The sequence below is a fragment of the Anopheles coustani genome (assembly GCF_943734705.1).
Source record: "Anopheles coustani chromosome X unlocalized genomic scaffold, idAnoCousDA_361_x.2 X_unloc_61, whole genome shotgun sequence".
Taxonomy (NCBI): domain Eukaryota; kingdom Metazoa; phylum Arthropoda; class Insecta; order Diptera; family Culicidae; genus Anopheles; species Anopheles coustani.
The window spans coordinates 91,761-106,033 of record NW_026525172.1 but is presented as its reverse complement, the minus strand read 5'-3'; the positions used below and the strand labels follow the sequence as shown (position 1 = coordinate 106,033).

At 40.1% G+C, this 14,273-nt stretch overlaps 1 pseudogene; it reads right to left on the bottom strand.

Annotated features, from left to right (window-relative positions):
- Nucleotides 1-304: 304 nt before the first annotated feature.
- LOC131270818 (uncharacterized) overlaps nt 305-14,273 on the bottom strand; it is an 88,444-nt pseudogene continuing 74,475 nt past the window's right edge.

Sequence of the window (14,273 nt, the reverse complement as noted above, 5' to 3'; positions counted from 1 at the left end):
TCCTTCTGTGGGTCTGACCATCGACCAAGTGTTGCAAATTTGCCATCCAGCATCCCTCGAAGAATTTTTCTGGTCACCCCCAAATCAATTAAATTTAGCCGATCGCCAACAACGACGTCTTCTATTAAATGGAAATTATTTATACCTTCTAGTGGCGTCCGCCATCTCTTATGATGGTCCTTGTCTACTTTAGCTCGAAAGCCCGCGTCCGTGCGCGGTGCAGAGTTCACGCAGTCAAAAATGACTTTATTCTCCGGTTTGATGTATTTCCCAAGAGAGGAACACTTTAAACATCCATGCTTACCAGTATAACTGGTGACAGCTTTAAGATACGCCCGCGCCGGAGAATCGGCAACAATGGCGCGAAGTTTTAAATGCACCTGCTTGTCACCGAACTGCAAGCCTCTTTGCTGGAGATCGTTCACCTCCAACACTAGCGGCCGAAGATATTGTTCGATGTTCTCCGGCTTTGCTTGTCCCCCAAAACACCGACTAGCATTACCGGAGCATCTACCAATTCTTCCACCTTTATAAGTATTGGCCACAGTTGTGGGTTTGAAGTTTTAAAGAGGGGAAGCCCATCGATCGACACTTGTATGGAAAGTAGGTCATCTTTGGGTGTGACATCTTTAAAATAATTTTTTAGGACCGTCTCTACCCCCTGATACCAAAATCGTCCTCCCAAGATCGAATTTACTTTTACCACGACTGGAGAGGATGATTTGGTAAGTGTCCGTGCATCTTTAGGAAGTTTCAATTTATAATCCTTCCTCAAGATCGCCAGAAGTTTTCCTACAAACGAACGTGATACGAGTTCCAAGATTGCCCACCGTCTCAACGCCTCATGTCGGCTATAGCTATCTACATATCTAGCCAACCTAGTGCAATCCACTCTGATGTCATCATCATCATCATCAGATCCGTCAATAGATGTGTCCTCATGGCTCGAAATTGTTTCAGGTTCCTCCGGGGGGAAAATTAAGCTTCCACCACCAATAACCTCCACCCTGTTTTCAAAACATATCTGGCGGTTGGCTTCCACAATGCCGCTTGTAGATGCCGCTTGTAAAAAAGCATCTTCATCTCGGGTTATACCTAAAACAGTTGAAGTATAGAATGAAATACACTAGAGGAAACAAGAATAGCACCACCCTGTTTTTTGCCAATATTTTTTATATTTCCATAAAATTGGAGCTTTTTCGTGTTTGGTACGTTATTACAATCAGTTTCACAACTTTGCAGTAGATTACGGTCGCTTTAATGCGGAGAATTACCATTTAAACCGAAAAAAGCCTAAAAATGGGGAGGAAATAAAAATAGCACCACTTTGGTTGTCTGTTCAGCAATTGAAGATATTCTAACAAAACCTCAATTAAAATAAAGTTTAATCTTTTAATTAGTAAATATAAGCTTAATTGTATCTAATCCCTTCAATATGCGGGGATTTGGAGGTTCAAAATACATTTTTTCAGAGAGTTATGCTCATGGCGCTCCCAGCATTCACGAATACGAATGAGCACGTAATTGTTGCTTCATTGTTTGACATTTGAAGTCAACCACGATGACCATGAATAGGCCAAAGGTTTTTTACGCGATTAGGATACAAAGAGCCTGCTGGCCACCTTGATAGCTCCATTCTTATATCAGGAATTCAGCCTGTAGTTAACATCAACTCATGGAATCCGTTATATTTTTATTGGAAAACGAAGTCTAAGCTCATCCATGTTTAATTTTGTGCAATTAATCTTGTTTCTAGTATATCAAACTTCATTCTCAGTCAGATGCATGGCAAGGTAAGCTTTCGTTGCAGTGAGAGAACTCCCCATATCAATGGTTTAACACCACCAACGTTCCGGCTCATTTTAACAGCAGATTTTTGTTGAAGATCTAGCTAAAAGTATTGTCAAAAATGTAGGAAACCAAGAATGAACTTTATTTAGCCTGAAAAGAACTTTTTTTCATGCGTCGCTGCAACAAGTATACCTTAAAGCGAATTTGAACCGATTCAATGCATGTCGCTCTGTCATGTTGGACTTGCGGAATCTTTGTGGCTACTTGTAGTTTTCCCCGTTCAACGTAATTTGCTACAAACGACTTATTGGCATCTTAAGTTGAATTCTGCATGATTTAGAATCACTATTCGTCCCTGGTTTGCTCCTTATTTATAAATTATTCGCATATCCATCTCCGTCAGCTGGGTTTTACTCCCGCGTTGGTCCTTGTGGCCGTCGTTACCGGAATGTTTCATCAACCCTACTGCTATGATATGTAATCGGAAGGTTTTTAGACCGATTTTCAGGGAACAGGCCTCTGCTACAATGGTCAGTTTTGATGTTTAGCTCGGTTTTAACGAAGCGTTGCTGTTCCTGACCCATGTCTTCTAAATGGCTAGGAAAATCAAATAACACACGACTAATAATATTTAATTTCTATAGTTTAGGTTCCATACTAACAATTAATATCTTAAAAACTCATTTAAGATTATTAGTTTTTTTAAATATCTTCAATTGCTGAACAGAAAACCAAAGTGGTGCTATTTTTATTTCCTCCCCATTTTTAAGCTTTTTTCGGTTTAAATGGTAACTCCCCACATCAAAGCGTCCTTAATCTACTGGAAAGTTGTGAAACTGATTGTAATAACGTACCAAACTCGAAAAAGCTCCAATTTTATGGAAATGTAAAAAATATTGGCAAAAAACAGGGTGGTGCTATTCTTGTTTCCTCCAGTGTATTACATAACCCATCCCAGCTGCCCGGAGGCTTTAAAACACTATAATACATTTTTATATTTTTTTCTTTTACTAACCATCTCCTAGATCAGGCCATTTTGTTTCAGACGCCCTTATTCGTTGCCATTCAGCCCATTCTATTTCAGTGTCGTCCATTCGAGGTCGACGGCTAGGACCACTAGAAACTTCATCACCGTTCTTTCTTTTGCTTGACGAAGCTCTACCTAATTCCATCGCTTCCTCTTCAGGAGTTATATCTTAAACAATATTACTAATTTTTTAAACTGCATCCAGATCCCGATCGTATATTTATACGTAACCAGCAGCAAGAGTACACCATATATGCTAGTACCCGAAACATTACCAATGTTTCGATAATACATTTTGTATATTCACTTTCACTTACCAACGACTAGATCTGCCCACGGTATAACACTTGATCAACTTTGCTTGAATGGCTCCCACTCCATTTCTATTTCACGATCCATCACTTTGAATCACAACGATTAACTGCAAACAATTTAATAAAACTAATCGACACTGCTCAAGATTCGACACTGCTCAAGAACAGCGATAAATCCTTATCAAAACAAAGTTGACACATCAAAACAAGCCATCCACGCGGATTTCATAAAAAAAATAATGCTCGGTTGAAAAGAAAACAAACCAAGAACTTCATGACCCACTGTTCTTGCGGTTTTTTTTATCGTTGAGTTTGATCAAGGCATATGAGAAGGAAGAACTTCATGACTCACAGTTCATGACCCACCGAAACGTTCTTGCGATTTTTTTTATTGTTGGTTTTCATCAAGGCATACGAGAAGGAAGGTGTATGAGAAGGAAGGCGTATGAGAACTGTACGTGCAATAGGCAAACGAAGTGGAGTGATGACGTCATGACTCCAGCGGGGGTGCATTGAGGAAAATTCATTTTTTGAGTGATTTTTAGAGAATGTTGTGCAACAATGCCCGCTGGGTAGCGTCTTGGTGTAGAATATTTATAAATTCTTTGTCAAAAGTTGCACTTTCCGTTCTTACAACGCATTTTGATCCGATGAAGGGAAGTTTGTCAAATGGCTTGATGAAAGTTTGATGACAGACCAAATTTCGTCGTTTCTGGCGCATTGGAGCGTGGAAAAGAGGCATTTGCATAGGAGATAGCGTCTTGTAAGAGTATATTTATAAATTTGTTGTCAAAAGATTCACTTTTCGTTCTTAGAATGCATTTCGATCCGACCAAGGGAAGTTTGTCAAATGGCTTGCTGAAAGTTTGATAACCTACCAAATTTCGTCGTTTCTGGCGCATTGGAGCGTTGGAAAGGTGCATTTGCATAGGAGATAGCGTCTTGGTGTAGAATATTTATAAATTTTATGTGGTAAACTGCACTTTCCGTTCTTACAACGCATTTCGATCCGACCAAGGGAAGTTTGTCAAATGGCTTGATGAAAGTTTGATGTCACTCCAAATTTCGTCGTTTCTGGCGCATTGGAGCGTGGAAAAGAGGCATTTGCATAGGAGATAGCGTCTTGGTGTAAAAGTTTATAAATTTTATGTGGTAAGTTGCACTTTCCGTTCTTACAATGCATTTCGATCCGACTAAGGGAAGTTTGTCAAATGGCTTGATGAAAGTTTGATGCCAAACCAAATTTCGTCGTTTCTGGCGCATTGGAGCGTGGAGAAGAGGCATTTGCATAGGAGATAGCGTCTTGGTGTAGAATATTTATAAATTCTATGTGGTAAGTTGCACTTTCCATTCCTACAACGCATTTCGATCCGATGAGGGGAAGTTTGTCAAATGGCTTGATGAAAGTTTGATGCCAAACCAAATTTCGTCGTTTCTGGCGCATTGGAGCGTAGAAAAGAGGCATTTGCATAGGAGATAGCGTCTTGGTGTAGAATATTCATAAATTCTATGTGGTAAGTTGCACTTTTCGTTCTTACAACGCATTTCGATCCGATGAAGGGAAGTTTGTCAAATGGCTTGATGAAAGTTTGATGCCAAACCAAATTTCGTCGTTTCTGGCGCATTGGAGCGTGGAGAAGAGGCATTTGCATAGGAGATAGCGTCTTGGTGTAGAATATTCATAAATTCTATGTGGTAAGTTGCACTTTCTATTCTTACAACGCATTTCGATCCGATGAAGGGAAGTTTGTCAAATGGCTTGATGAAAGTTTGATGCCAAACCAAATTTCGTCGTTTCTGGCGCATTGGAGCGTAGAAAAGAGGCATTTGCATAGGAGATAGCGTCTTGATGTATAATATTTATAAATTCTATGTAGTAAGTTGCACTTTCCGTTCTTACAACGCATTTCGATCCGATGAAGGGAAGTTTGTCAAATGGCTTGATGAAAGTTTGATGACATTCCAAATTTCGTCGTTTCTGGCGCATTGGAGCGTGGAAAAGAGGCATTTGCATAGGAGATAGCGTCTTGATGTAGAATATTCATAAATTCTATGTGGTAAGTTGCACTTTCCGTTCTTACAACGCATTTCGATCCGATGAAGGGAAGTTTGTCAAATGGCTTGATGAAAGTTTGATGCCAAACCAAATTTCGTCGTTTCTGGCGCATTGGAGCGTGGAGAAGAGGCATTTGCATAGGAGATAGCGTCTTGGTGTAGAATATTCATAAATTCTATGTGGTAAGTTGCACTTTCTATTCTTACAACGCATTTCGATCCGATGAAGGGAAGTTTGTCAAATGGCTTGATGAAAGTTTGATGTCACACCATATTTCGTCGTTTCTGGCGCATTGAAGCGTGGAAAAGAGGCATTTGCATAGGAGATAGCGTCTTGGTGTAGAATATTTATAAATTCTATGTGGTAAGTTGCACTTTCCATTCTTACAACGCATTTCGATCCGACCAAGGGAAGTTTGTCAAATGGCTTGATGAAAGTTTGATGACATTCCAAATTTCGTCGTTTCCGGCGCATTGGAGCGTGGAAAAGAGGCATTTGCATAGGAGATAGCGTCTTGATGTAGAATATTCATAAATTCTATGTGGTAAGTTGCACTTTCCGTTCTTACAACGCATTTCGATCCGATGAAGGGAAGTTTGTCAATTGGCTTGATGAAAGTTTGATGTCAAACCAAATTTCGTCGTTTCTGGCGCATTGGAGCGTGGAAAAGAGGCATTTGCATAGGAGATAGCGTCTTGGTGTAGAATATTCATAAATTCTATGTGGTAAGTTGCACTTTCCGTTCTTACAACGCATTTCGATCCGATGAAGGGAAATTTGTCAATTGGCTTGATGAAAGTTTGATGTCAAACCAAATTTCGTCGTTTCTGGCGCATTGGAGCGTGGAAAAGAGGCATTTGCATAGGAAATAGCGTCTTGGTGTAAAATATTTATAAATTCTATGTGGTAAGCTGCACTTTCCGTTCTTACAACGCATTTTGATCCGATGAAGGGAAGTTTGTCAAATGGCTTGATGAAAGTTTGATGACATTCCAAATTTCGTCGTTTCTGGCGCATTGGAGCGTGGAAAAGAGGCATTTGCATAGGAGATAGCGTCTTGGTGTAGAATATTTATAAATTCTATGTGGTAAGTTGCTCTTTCCGTTCTTGCAACGCATTTCGATCCGATGAAGGGAAGTTTGTCAAATGGCTTGATGAAAGTTTGATGTCAAACCAAATTTCGTCGTTTCTGGCGCATTGGAGCGTGGAAAAGAGGCATTTGCATAGGAGATAGCGTCTTGATGTATAATATTTATAAATTCTATGTAGTAAGTTGCACTTTCCGTTCTTACAACGCATTTCGATCCGATGAAGGGAAGTTTGTCAAATGGCTTGATGAAAGTTTGATGACATTCCAAATTTCGTCGTTTCTGGCGCATTGGAGCGTGGAAAAGAGGCATTTGCATAGGAGATAGCGTCTTGATGTAGAATATTCATAAATTCTATGTGGTAAGTTGCACTTTCCGTTCTTACAACGCATTTCGATCCGATGAAGGGAAGTTTGTCAATTGGCTTGATGAAAGTTTGATGTCAAACCAAATTTCGTCGTTTCTGGCGCATTGGAGCGTGGAAAAGAGGCATTTGCATAGGAGATAGCGTCTTGGTGTAGAATATTCATAAATTCTATGTGGTAAGTTGCACTTTCCGTTCTTACAACGCATTTCGATCCGATGAAGGGAAATTTGTCAAATGGCTTGATGAAAGTTTGATGTCAAACCAAATTTCGTCGTTTCTGGCGCATTGGAGCGTGGAAAAGAGGCATTTGCATAGGAGATAGCGTCTTGGTGTAGAATATTTATAAATTCTATGTGGTAAGTTGCACTTTCCGTTCTTACAACGCATTTCGATCCGATGAAGGGAAGTTTGTCAAATGACTAGATGAAAGTTTGATGTCAAACCAAATTTCGTCGTTTCTGGCGCATTGGAGCGTGGAAAAGAGGCATTTGCATAGGAGATAGCGTCTTGGTGTAGAATATTCATAAATTCTATGTGGTAAGTTGCACTTTTCGTTCTTACAACGCATTTCGATCCGATGAAGGGAAGTTTGTCAAATGGCTTGATGAAAGTTTGATGCCAAACCAAATTTCGTCGTTTCTGGCGCATTGGAGCGTAGAAAAGAGGCATTTGCATAGGAGATAGCGTCTTGATGTATAATATTTATAAATTCTATGTAGTAAGTTGCACTTTCCGTTCTTACAACGCATTTCGATCCGATGAAGGGAAGTTTGTCAAATGGCTTGATGAAAGTTTGATGACATTCCAAATTTCGTCGTTTCTGGCGCATTGGAGCGTGGAAAAGAGGCATTTGCATAGGAGATAGCGTCTTGATGTAGAATATTCATAAATTCTATGTGGTAAGTTGCACTTTCCGTTCTTACAACGCATTTCGATCCGATGAAGGGAAGTTTGTCAAATGGCTTGATGAAAGTTTGATGCCAAACCAAATTTCGTCGTTTCTGGCGCATTGGAGCGTGGAGAAGAGGCATTTGCATAGGAGATAGCGTCTTGGTGTAGAATATTCATAAATTCTATGTGGTAAGTTGCACTTTCTATTCTTACAACGCATTTCGATCCGATGAAGGGAAGTTTGTCAAATGGCTTGATGAAAGTTTGATGTCACACCATATTTCGTCGTTTCTGGCGCATTGAAGCGTGGAAAAGAGGCATTTGCATAGGAGATAGCGTCTTGGTGTAGAATATTTATAAATTCTATGTGGTAAGTTGCACTTTCCATTCTTACAACGCATTTCGATCCGACCAAGGGAAGTTTGTCAAATGGCTTGATGAAAGTTTGATGACATTCCAAATTTCGTCGTTTCCGGCGCATTGGAGCGTGGAAAAGAGGCATTTGCATAGGAGATAGCGTCTTGATGTAGAATATTCATAAATTCTATGTGGTAAGTTGCACTTTCCGTTCTTACAACGCATTTCGATCCGATGAAGGGAAGTTTGTCAATTGGCTTGATGAAAGTTTGATGTCAAACCAAATTTCGTCGTTTCTGGCGCATTGGAGCGTGGAAAAGAGGCATTTGCATAGGAGATAGCGTCTTGGTGTAGAATATTCATAAATTCTATGTGGTAAGTTGCACTTTCCGTTCTTACAACGCATTTCGATCCGATGAAGGGAAATTTGTCAATTGGCTTGATGAAAGTTTGATGTCAAACCAAATTTCGTCGTTTCTGGCGCATTGGAGCGTGGAAAAGAGGCATTTGCATAGGAAATAGCGTCTTGGTGTAAAATATTTATAAATTCTATGTGGTAAGCTGCACTTTCCGTTCTTACAACGCATTTTGATCCGATGAAGGGAAGTTTGTCAAATGGCTTGATGAAAGTTTGATGACATTCCAAATTTCGTCGTTTCTGGCGCATTGGAGCGTGGAAAAGAGGCATTTGCATAGGAGATAGCGTCTTGGTGTAGAATATTTATAAATTCTATGTGGTAAGTTGCTCTTTCCGTTCTTGCAACGCATTTCGATCCGATGAAGGGAAGTTTGTCAAATGGCTTGATGAAAGTTTGATGTCAAACCAAATTTCGTCGTTTCTGGCGCATTGGAGCGTGGAAAAGAGGCATTTGCATAGGAGATAGCGTCTTGATGTATAATATTTATAAATTCTATGTAGTAAGTTGCACTTTCCGTTCTTACAACGCATTTCGATCCGATGAAGGGAAGTTTGTCAAATGGCTTGATGAAAGTTTGATGACATTCCAAATTTCGTCGTTTCTGGCGCATTGGAGCGTGGAAAAGAGGCATTTGCATAGGAGATAGCGTCTTGATGTAGAATATTCATAAATTCTATGTGGTAAGTTGCACTTTCCGTTCTTACAACGCATTTCGATCCGATGAAGGGAAGTTTGTCAATTGGCTTGATGAAAGTTTGATGTCAAACCAAATTTCGTCGTTTCTGGCGCATTGGAGCGTGGAAAAGAGGCATTTGCATAGGAGATAGCGTCTTGGTGTAGAATATTCATAAATTCTATGTGGTAAGTTGCACTTTCTATTCTTACAACGCATTTCGATCCGATGAAGGGAAATTTGTCAAATGGCTTGATGAAAGTTTGATGTCAAACCAAATTTCGTCGTTTCTGGCGCATTGGAGCGTGGAAAAGAGGCATTTGCATAGGAGATAGCGTCTTGGTGTAGAATATTTATAAATTCTATGTGGTAAGTTGCACTTTCCGTTCTTACAACGCATTTCGATCCGATGAAGGGAAGTTTGTCAAATGACTAGATGAAAGTTTGATGTCAAACCAAATTTCGTCGTTTCTGGCGCATTGGAGCGTGGAAAAGAGGCATTTGCATAGGAGATAGCGTCTTGGTGTAGAATATTTATAAATTCTATGTGGTAAGTTGCTCTTTCCGTTCTTGCAACGCATTTCGATCCGATGAAGGGAAGTTTGTCAAATGGCTTGATGAAAGTTTGATGTCAAACCAAATTTCGTCGTTTCTGGCGCATTGGAGCGTGGAGAAGAGGCATTTGCATAGGAGATAGCGTCTTGGTGTAGAATATTCATAAATTCTATGTGGTAAGTTGCACTTTCTATTCTTACAACGCATTTCGATCCGATGAAGGGAAGTTTGTCAAATGGCTTGATGAAAGTTTGATGCCAAACCAAATTTCGTCGTTTCTGGCGCATTGGAGCGTAGAAAAGAGGCATTTGCATAGGAGATAGCGTCTTGATGTATAATATTTATAAATTCTATGTAGTAAGTTGCACTTTCCGTTCTTACAACGCATTTCGATCCGATGAAGGGAAGTTTGTCAAATGGCTTGATGAAAGTTTGATGACATTCCAAATTTCGTCGTTTCTGGCGCATTGGAGCGTGGAAAAGAGGCATTTGCATAGGAGATAGCGTCTTGGTGTATAATATTTATAAATTCTATGTGGTAAGTTGCACTTTCCGTTCTTACAACGCATTTTGATCCGACCAAGGGAAGTTTGTCAAATGGCTTGATGAAAGTTTGATGTCAAACCAAATTTCGTCGTTTCTGGCGCATTGAAGCGTGGAAAAGAGGCATTTGCATGGGAGATAGCGTCTTGGTGAAGCATATTTATAAATTCTATGTGGTAAGTTGCACTTTCCGTTCTTACAACGCATTTCGATCCGATGAAGGGAAGTTTGTCAAATGGCTTGATGAAAGTTTGATGTCAAACCGAATTTCGCCGTTTCTGGCGCATTGGAGCGTGGAAAAGAGGCATTTGCATAGGAGATAGCGTCTTGGTGTAAAAGTTTATAAATTCTAGGTGGTAAGTTGCACTTTCCGTTCTTACAACGCATTTCGATCCGACCAAGGGAAGTTTGTCAAATGGCTTGATGAAAGTTTGATGACATTCCAAATTTCGTCGTTTCCGGCGCATTGGAGCGTGGAAAAGAGGCATTTGCATAGGAAATAGCGTCTTGGTGTAAAATATTTATAAATTCTATGTGGTAAGCTGCACTTTCCGTTCTTACAACGCATTTTGATCCGATGAAGGGAAGTTTGTCAAATGGCTTGATGAAAGTTTGATGACATTCCAAATTTCGTCGTTTCTGGCGCATTGGAGCGTGGAAAAGAGGCATTTGCATAGGAGATAGCGTCTTGGTGTAGAATATTTATAAATTCTATGTGGTAAGTTGCTCTTTCCGTTCTTGCAACGCATTTCGATCCGATGAAGGGAAGTTTGTCAAATGGCTTGATGAAAGTTTGATGTCAAACCAAATTTCGTCGTTTCTGGCGCATTGGAGCGTGGAAAAGAGGCATTTGCATAGGAGATAGCGTCTTGATGTATAATATTTATAAATTCTATGTAGTAAGTTGCACTTTCCGTTCTTACAACGCATTTCGATCCGATGAAGGGAAGTTTGTCAAATGGCTTGATGAAAGTTTGATGACATTCCAAATTTCGTCGTTTCTGGCGCATTGGAGCGTGGAAAAGAGGCATTTGCATAGGAGATAGCGTCTTGATGTAGAATATTCATAAATTCTATGTGGTAAGTTGCACTTTCCGTTCTTACAACGCATTTCGATCCGATGAAGGGAAGTTTGTCAATTGGCTTGATGAAAGTTTGATGTCAAACCAAATTTCGTCGTTTCTGGCGCATTGGAGCGTGGAAAAGAGGCATTTGCATAGGAGATAGCGTCTTGGTGTAGAATATTCATAAATTCTATGTGGTAAGTTGCACTTTCCGTTCTTACAACGCATTTCGATCCGATGAAGGGAAATTTGTCAAATGGCTTGATGAAAGTTTGATGTCAAACCAAATTTCGTCGTTTCTGGCGCATTGGAGCGTGGAAAAGAGGCATTTGCATAGGAGATAGCGTCTTGGTGTAGAATATTTATAAATTCTATGTGGTAAGTTGCACTTTCCGTTCTTACAACGCATTTCGATCCGATGAAGGGAAGTTTGTCAAATGACTAGATGAAAGTTTGATGTCAAACCAAATTTCGTCGTTTCTGGCGCATTGGAGCGTGGAAAAGAGGCATTTGCATAGGAGATAGCGTCTTGGTGTAGAATATTTATAAATTCTATGTGGTAAGTTGCTCTTTCCGTTCTTGCAACGCATTTCGATCCGATGAAGGGAAGTTTGTCAAATGGCTTGATGAAAGTTTGATGTCAAACCAAATTTCGTCGTTTCTGGCGCATTGGAGCGTGGAAAAGAGGCATTTGCATAGGAGATAGCGTCTTGGTGTAGAATATTTATAAATTCTATGTGGTAAGTTGCACTTTCTATTCTTACAACGCATTTCGATCCGATGAAGGGAAGTTTGTCAAATGGCTTGATGAAAGTTTGATGTCAAACCGAATTTCGCCGTTTCTGGCGCATTGGAGCGTGGAAAAGAGGCATTTGCATAGGAGATAGCGTCTTGGTGTAAAAGTTTATAAATTCTAGGTGGTAAGTTGCACTTTCCGTTCTTACAACGCATTTCGATCCGACCAAGGGAAGTTTGTCAAATGGCTTGATGAAAGTTTGATGACATTCCAAATTTCGTCGTTTCTGGCGCATTGGAGCGTGGAGAAGAGGCATTTGCATAGGAGATAGCGTCTTGGTGTAGAATATTCATAAATTCTATGTGGTAAGTTGCACTTTCTATTCTTACAACGCATTTCGATCCGATGAAGGGAAGTTTGTCAAATGGCTTGATGAAAGTTTGATGTCAAACCGAATTTCGCCGTTTCTGGCGCATTGGAGCGTGGAAAAGAGGCATTTGCATAGGAGATAGCGTCTTATTGTAAAATATTTATAAATTCTATGTGGTAAGTTGCACTTTCCGTTCTTACAACGCATTTCGATCCGACCAAGGGAAGTTTGTCAAATGGCTTGATGAAAGTTTGATGACATTCCAAATTTCGTCGTTTCCGGCGCATTGGAGCGTGGAAAAGAGGCATTTGCATAGGAGATAGCGTCTTATTGTAAAATATTTATAAATTCTATGTGGTAAGTTGCACTTTCCGTTCTTACAACGCATTTCGATCCGACCAAGGGAAGTTTGTCAAATGGCTTGATGAAAGTTTGATGTCAAACCAAATTTCGTCGTTTCTGGCGCATTGGAGCGTGGAAAAGAGGCATTTGCATAGGAGATAGCGTCTTGGTGTAGAATATTTATAAATTCTATGTGGTAAGTTGCACTTTCCGTTCTTACAACGCATTTCGATCCGATGAAGGGAAATTTGTCAAATGGCTTGATGAAAGTTTGATGTCAAACCAAATTTCGTCGTTTCTGGCGCATTGGAGCGTGGAAAAGAGGCATTTGCATAGGAGATAGCGTCTTGGTGTAGAATATTTATAAATTCTATGTGGTAAGTTGCTCTTTCCGTTCTTGCAACGCATTTCGATCCGATGAAGGGAAGTTTGTCAAATGGCTTGATGAAAGTTTGATGTCAAACCAAATTTCGTCGTTTCTGGCGCATTGGAGCGTGGAAAAGAGGCATTTGCATAGGAGATAGCGTCTTGGTGTAGAATATTCATAAATTCTATGTGGTAAGTTGCACTTTCTATTCTTACAACGCATTTCGATCCGATGAAGGGAAGTTTGTCAAATGGCTTGATGAAAGTTTGATGTCAAACCGAATTTCGCCGTTTCTGGCGCATTGGAGCGTGGAAAAGAGGCATTTGCATAGGAGATAGCGTCTTGGTGTAAAAGTTTATAAATTCTAGGTGGTAAGTTGCACTTTCCGTTCTTACAACGCATTTCGATCCGACCAAGGGAAGTTTGTCAAATGGCTTGATGAAAGTTTGATGACATTCCAAATTTCGTCGTTTCTGGCGCATTGGAGCGTGGAGAAGAGGCATTTGCATAGGAGATAGCGTCTTGGTGTAGAATATTCATAAATTCTATGTGGTAAGTTGCACTTTCTATTCTTACAACGCATTTCGATCCGATGAAGGGAAGTTTGTCAAATGGCTTGATGAAAGTTTGATGTCAAACCGAATTTCGCCGTTTCTGGCGCATTGGAGCGTGGAAAAGAGGCATTTGCATAGGAGATAGCGTCTTATTGTAAAATATTTATAAATTCTATGTGGTAAGTTGCACTTTCCGTTCTTACAACGCATTTCGATCCGACCAAGGGAAGTTTGTCAAATGGCTTGATGAAAGTTTGATGACATTCCAAATTTCGTCGTTTCCGGCGCATTGGAGCGTGGAAAAGAGGCATTTGCATAGGAGATAGCGTCTTATTGTAAAATATTTATAAATTCTATGTGGTAAGTTGCACTTTCCGTTCTTACAACGCATTTCGATCCGATGAAGGGAAATTTGTCAAATGGCTTGATGAAAGTTTGATGTCAAACCAAATTTCGTCGTTTCTGGCGCATTGGAGCGTGGAAAAGAGGCATTTGCATAGGAGATAGCGTCTTGGTGTAGAATATTTATAAATTCTATGTGGTAAGTTGCTCTTTCCGTTCTTGCAACGCATTTCGATCCGATGAAGGGAAGTTTGTCAAATGGCTTGATGAAAGTTTGATGTCAAACCAAATTTCGTCGTTTCTGGCGCATTGGAGCGTGGAAAAGAGGCATTTGCATAGGAGATAGCGTCTTGGTGTAGAATATTCATAAATTCTATGTGGTAAGTTGCACTTTCTATTCTTACAACGCATTTCGAT